Below are 7,467 nucleotides of genomic sequence, written 5' to 3' on the forward strand. Positions count from 1 at the left end.
ATCAACAAAATCTGGAAAATATCCATAGATAAACTACACATGAGTAAAAGGGGATTGATTAATCAAATTTTGACAAGTCAAGAGAAATAATAGGTTCTAGGAGACCATGGAATTACATCTCTCAGGTGCTGAAAGAAAAGCCTGTCCACCCAATTCCACATCCAATGAAAATGCCCTTCAAAAATGAAAGTGAAGGGCCAGGCACAGTGTCTCTCTCACGCCTGTAATCCCAGCACCCTGGGAGGCTGAGGCGGGCGGACCACGAGGTCAGGAGATGGAGACCACGGTGAAACCCCTTCTCTACTACAAATACAAAAAAAAAAAAAAAATTAGCCGGGCGCAGTGGCGGGCGCCTATAGTCCCAGTTACTCGGGAAACTGAGGCAGGAGACTGGCGTGAACCGGAAGGTGGAGCTTGCAGTGATCAGAGATCACGCCACTGCATTCCAGCCTGGGGGACAGAGCCAGACTCTGTCTCAAAAAAAAAAGTAAACACATTCTCAAATAATGAAAGTGAGAGAATGAGTCACCAGCCAACATGCACTACAAGAAATGCTAAAGAAGATTCTTCAGACGACAAAGGAAATAATAGCAGATGGTAACTTGGATCTACAAGAATGAATAAAGACCACCAGAAATGGTAAATATGTGGATATATATAAATGGGTACATTTTTTCTTCTCTTATTTAAAGGACATATGAAGAGTTAAAGTAAAAATTATTACACTCTATCGTAGAATTTACGAAATAAGCAGATGTAATATGTATGATAAAATAGCACAAAAATTGGGCAGATAAAATTATGCAGTTGCAAGACATATTTTACATGTAATGATGTAATATTAACTTTAAGCAGATTGTACTACAATTAAGGATGCATACTGCAATCTCTAGAATCACCACTAAAATTGATGTAAAGAAGTAGAACTAAAAATTCAGGGGCCAGGTATGGTGGTTTATACCTATTATCTCAGCACTTTGGGAGGCCAAGGTGGAAGGATCAAGAGTTCAACAGCAGCCTAGGCAACAAAGCAAGACTCCATCTCTACAAAAATTAAAAAAAAAAAAAAAAAAAAAGTTGGGTGCAGTGGCATGTACCTGCAGCCTTAGTTGCTTGGAAGGCTTAGACAGGAGGATCACTTGAGCCCAGGATTTCGAGGCTACAGTGAACTGTCATTACACCACCACACTCCACCCTGGGCTGGGTGACAGAATGAGACTCTAGAGAAAAAAAAATCAATAGAGAATTGAAATGAATTACTAAAATATTGTATTACACAAAAGAAGGCACAAAAAGAGGAGCAGAGAAACAAATATCAGACTGGACAAATAAGAAACAAATAACAAAATGACAGCCCTAAATCCAAAAGCATTTATCATTATATGTAAGTTAAAATGTAGAGATTGTCAGAATGAATTTTAAAAAGCAAGAATCAAAGATATGTTGTCTACAAGAGATGCACTTTAATTATAAAACACGAATAGTTTGAGGGTAGATGAATAGAAAGGATATACCATGTAAACAGAAACCATAAAAAAGCTGGAAAGGCTTTTTTAACAATTAAAAAAATACAGTTTAAGAGAAAGAGTTTCACCAGAAATAAACACGTTGTATAATAATATAAAAGGGTCATTAATCAAGGAGTCACTATCATGAAAGTATTTGTACCTGATAATAGACCATCAAAATATAATAAGCCCAAATTGACAGAACTAAGGGGAAAAACAGACAAGTTCACAGTTTTGAGTGAGACTTTAACACAGCCCTCTCAGTAAACAGTCAGATAGCAAAAAATCGATAAGAATTGAGAATGTCTGAAAAACATTATCGAACAACTCGGCCTAACTGACGTTTATAGAGCGCTATACCTAACAACTTCAGGATATTATATTTGCATATAGAACATTTATCAAGACAGAACATAAGTTAGGACCCGAAAGAAGTCTTAGTAAATTTCAAAAGGTTGAAGTCTTACAGAATATATTCTCGGATTATAATTAGACTATAAGTAAATATCTAAAAGAACTTCCAAATAGTTAGAAATTAAACGGTGTGCTAAATGTGTTGAAGAAGAAATCATAAGAAAAATTAGGAAAAAAATGGAACTGAATGATCACAAAAGTACATTCCTTCCAAAAATCTAAATTCCCAAATAGAAGTTTGTGAGACTGAGGTAAAGCATGGTTTAGAAGAAAATTTAGAGCTTTCAATGGCTACATTAAATAAAATTTTCAAATCAATGATCTTTCTACTTAGAAAGCTAGAAAAAATAGGAGAAATGAAATCTACAGTAAGTAAGAGAATAAAATAAATAAGAGTAAAAACCAACAATATAGAAAGCAGACACAATAGAGAAACTTAACAAAGTCAAAGTTGATTCTTTACAAAAATTAATGAAATGGGTATATCCTGGTGAGACTGATAAAATGGAGGAGTGGGACGAGAGACCATAAGAGAAAGAACACACATGACCTATGTGAGGAATAAGAGGTAATAGGAGACTATTATAATTGACTTTATGTCAATAAATGTGACAACTAAGATGAAATGAAAAGTTACTCAGAAAACCGCTTATCACACTTGATACAAGATGAAATAGAAAATGTGAATAACTGTATATCTATCACATAAGCTCTTTCAGAAAACAGGAAAAATAAATACTTCTCAATTCATTTTACAAGGCCATCAAAATACTGTTATCTGACTTTGTCAGCGTAACTCTAACAATGACATGAACAAAGGAAATTAGAGACCACTGTTCCTAATACAAGCACAATAATCATTAACAAAATATTAACCAACTTATCCAATAATATGTTAAAAAGGTAACATATCATGACCAAGTGGGGCTTCTTCCAGGAATGCAAAGGTGGTCAATATTTGAAAATTAGTGTAATTCGCTGTATTAACAGAATAAAGAAAAAAACCACATGATCATTTCAATAGATGCGCTTGTGATAAAACCTCGCAACAAACTGGGAATAAAAAGAAACTTCCAGGCCTCATGCCTATAATCCCAGCACTCTGGAAGGCCAAGGTGGTTGGATCACTTGAGGTCGGGAGTTCGAGACCAGCCTGACCAACATGGAGAAACCCTGTCTCTACTAAAAATAAAAAATTAGCCAGGCATGGTGGCACATGCCTGTAATCCCAGCTACATGGGAGACTGAGGCAGGTGAATTGCTTGAACCCAGGAGGCGGTGGTTGCAGTGAGCAGAGATCACGCCATTGCACTCCGGCCTGGGCAACAAGAGGGAAACTCTGTCTCAAAAAAAAAAAAAAGAAAGAAAGAAAGAAAGAAACTTCCTCAACTTGATATAGAGCATCAGTCAATATCACACTTGATGGTTAAAGAGGCAACTCCTCTTACATGATTGGAAACCAGGCAAGGATGCCTCTTCTCCTTTAACTTCTATTCTATTGGTAGTCTGAACCAGTTTGATAAGCCAAAAAATGGAAATAAAAAACAGAACAGGCCGGGCGCGGTGGCTCAACTGTAATCCCAGCACTTTGGGAGGCCGAGACGGGCGGATCACGAGGTCAGGAGATCGAGACCATCCTGGCTAACACGGTGAAACCCCCTCTCTACTAAAAAATACAAAAAACTAGCCGGGCGAGTTGGCGGGCACCTGTAGTCCCAGCTACTCGGGAGGCTGAGGCAGGAGAATGGCGTAAACCCGGGAGGCAAGAGCTTGCAGTGAGCTGAGATCCGGCCACTGCACTCCAGCCTGGGCAACAGAGCCAGACTCCGTCTCAGAAAAAAAAAAAAAAAACAAAAAAAACAAAAAAAAAACAGAACAATTGGATAGAAGAAGGAACTGATTCCTATTTCCAGATAGAAAATCTTAAGGAATCTACAAAAAGTTACTGGAACTAATATGTGAATTTAGCAAGATTTCAAGGTAGAAGTTCAATATAAAATACATCAATTGCATTTCTACATACTAACAGCAAACACATTTTTTAATAAAATTGAAAGGTTATTACTTTAACAATAGCTTTAAGACATAAAATACTTAGGAACAAATTCAGCAAAAGATCTGTAAAACCTTAATGTTCAAAGCTACAAATACTAATAGGTGCAACTAAATAACACAGATTACACCATGTTCAAATGTTGCTAGACGTAATATTATTAGCATGTCAGTTTTCCCCACAATGGTCTTAACTATAATCCTAGCAGAGATTTTAGTAAAGGTGACAATCTGAGTCTAAGACTTATTGTAAATGTAAAGGGCCTTGAATAGCCCAAACAACCTTGAAATAAAAGGACAAAGTTGGAATATTTATATTATTGAACTTCAAAACTTAACATAAATTATGATAAGATGTATAATATTGGCAACAGGATAGACATATAGATCAATGAAGCAAAATATGAGGCAGAAACAGACCAACGTCTATCTGGTTATTTCACTTTGAACAAAGGTGGTAAGTCAATTCAGTGAGGAAAGGAAAGTGTTCAATACATTATATGGGAAAACTAGATATCTATATGGAAACAAACGAACCATAACTTCGACCTCATTCGTCCATAGAAGCTAAAACTATACATGGTCTTAAAAACAAAAACTTAAATCTATGGTGAAAACCTCAGGTAAGTGAAGATTTCTTAAAACAGAAAAACAACCCCAGAATTTTTTTAAAAGATAAATTAAACTTCATCAAAAATTAAACCTTCTCGTTAAAGGACACTTTAAAAATGAACAGAAAGCCACAGACTAGGAGAAAATGTTTGTAAAGTATGTATCTGACAAAAGACTTGGATCCAGAATATATAAATAACTGCAGCAATTCATTAGTCATGAATGACACCAATGCAAGAAATAAAGTAAATAAAATCTGTAATAGACACACAACAAAGGAAATATTATGCATGTCCAATAAGCACATGATCAAGTTCTTTATTAGTCATTGGAAAAATGCAAATTAAAACTTCAATGAGATACTAGCTTATACCCAACTAAAACGGCTAAAATTAAAACTACTGATGACACCAAATATTGGCCAAGATGTGAAGCAAGTGGAACTATCATACATTGCTCATGGGAATCAAAACAAAAAAGATTGGTACTTTCTTATAAAGTTGAACATATACCTGCTCTAAGACCCAGAAATTCTATCCTACATGTTTACCAAAGAGGGATTAAAACGTAGGTTAAAAAAGTCATGAATGAGGACATTCATGGTCACCGAAAACTGAAAACAACCGAATTGCCCATTAATAGGTGAATTAATAAACAAGTTGTGGTACTGTACACTCAAACAATGAAAAACTATCCACAGGAAAGAACTCTTGATATATGCAAAATGTGGATGAATCTCTCAGATGTGCTGAGTAAAGGAAGCTGGACACAAAGAGTATGTTCCATGATTCCACTTATATAAATTTCTCAAAGAGGTTAAAAAATATGTGCTGAAAATCGATGGTGGAAAAATAATCTGGAATGGAAAAAAAAGAACAGAGTTTGCCTCTGCCAGCGGTGTTAATTAGGAAGAGGCATTGGGGAACTTTTAGGGTGAGAAAAAAGCTCTAAATTTTGATAGAGGGTTATACAGAATATGCATGTGTCAAAATTCATCAACTTGCACATTTAAGATTTGTGAATTTCATGGTTTTTAAATTTTACCTCGAAGATAAAGAACCAAAAACAAATATTAGCTCTAGTAGATTTGCTTTTCTCAGTGAATTAGCAATTCCAAAACAAGTTTTTGTGTATTCTGGGTTGCAAGAAATATATGAATGTATTGAGGATAATGAAAGCCAGGTTTTCCATTGTTAGTGGGGAAAGTTAGAAACATTGAAAAGGGAAACCAAGCTGTGGTGTTAGATTGGAATTAGAGGTACAAATATGAAGTAATGGTTTTTAGTATCTAGATATAGATTTGTAGACAGAGGTAGCAATAGTTACGGAAATACATAGATAGGTATATATATGTATGTATATGTCTATGTAAGTGTATGTGATTCCTGTATCTGTCCACTCGTTGGACCTAGAACGGCCTTCAGCAAACAACACAGCTGCTACCCAGATCATTGTCTTAAATATCTTTAATACATGGAACCTGGGTTCATTGAAAAAATGCTGATTCCAAAACTAGAGCAGGAAAAGTGGAAGATGAATCAGGAACATCTTATTGTATCTGGAAGGATATGCTCAAAATATGATAGCCACATAGGAAAAGGACAAGGGTTGGCTTGAAGTGGTTCCCACTAACCCAAATTGGCAAAATTGCACATTAATATAAATAATAGTAATACTGGGTTATAATCTGTTAAGCAAAGTTAGAATATATGAGTCCATACTGATATAAATAAAAGGAAAGAAAGAAGGGAGGGAAAATTGTTAGACCATTTTTGCATTGCTATAAAGGAATACCTGAAACTGGATAATTTATAAAGAAAAGAGGTTTTGTTGGCTCATGGTTCTGCAGACAGTACAAGAAGTGTGGTGTTGGGCCAGGTGCGGTGGCTCACGCCTGTAATCCCAGCACTTTGGGAGGCCAAGGTGGGCACATCACCTTAGGTCAGGAGTTCGAGACTAGCCTGACCAACATAGTGAAATCCTATCTCTACTGAAAATACAAAAATTAACCAGGCGTGGTGGCACATGCCTGTAGTCCTAGCTACTTGGGAGGCTGAGGCAGGATAATTGCTTGAACCCAGGAGGAGGAGGTTGCAGTGACCCAAGATGGTGCCACTGCACTCCAGTCTGGGCAAAAGAGTGAGACTCTGTCTCAAAAAAAAGACAAAAAAAAGAAGAGTGGTGCTTCAGTCTGCTCATGGTGAGGGCCTCAGGAAGCTTCCAGTCATAACAGAAGGCAAAGGGGGAACAGGCGTCTCACGTGGCGAGAGGGGAAGAGAGAGATGGGGGAGGTGCCACATATTCTCATTTTAATTTTTTAAAATTTATTTTTAAATGTTTAAATGTTTGATGTTTGTGGGTTCATAGTCGGTGTATATATTTATGGGGTACATGAGATGTTTTGATGCAAGCATGCAATATGTAATAATCTACATCATGGAGAGTGGGGTATCCATCCCCTCAAGCATTTATTCTTCGTTACACAAAATCTAAATACTCTCTTTTAGTTATTTTCAAATGTACAATTATTATTGACTATAGTCACCCTGTTCTGCTATCAAATGGTAGGTCTTATTTACTTTTTCCATTTTTTTTGTACCCATTAACCATCCCCACCTCCCCTCCACCGCCCCCGCAGCCCCACCCTTCCCAGCCTCTGGTAGCCATCCTTCCACTCTCTCTGTCCATAAGTTCAATTGTTTTGATTTTTAGATCCCACACATAAGTGAGAACATGTGATGTTTGTCTTTCTGTGCCTGACTTATTTCACTTAACATAATGATCTCCAGTTCCACACACTTTTAAACAACCAAATCTCGAGTGAACTCAGAGCAAGAACTCATTCCTCACCAAGGGGATGGCGCTGAGCCATTCGTGAGGG

This window comes from Rhinopithecus roxellana, chromosome 9 (genome assembly GCF_007565055.1).
Source record: "Rhinopithecus roxellana isolate Shanxi Qingling chromosome 9, ASM756505v1, whole genome shotgun sequence".
In the NCBI taxonomy this organism is placed as follows: domain Eukaryota; kingdom Metazoa; phylum Chordata; class Mammalia; order Primates; family Cercopithecidae; genus Rhinopithecus; species Rhinopithecus roxellana.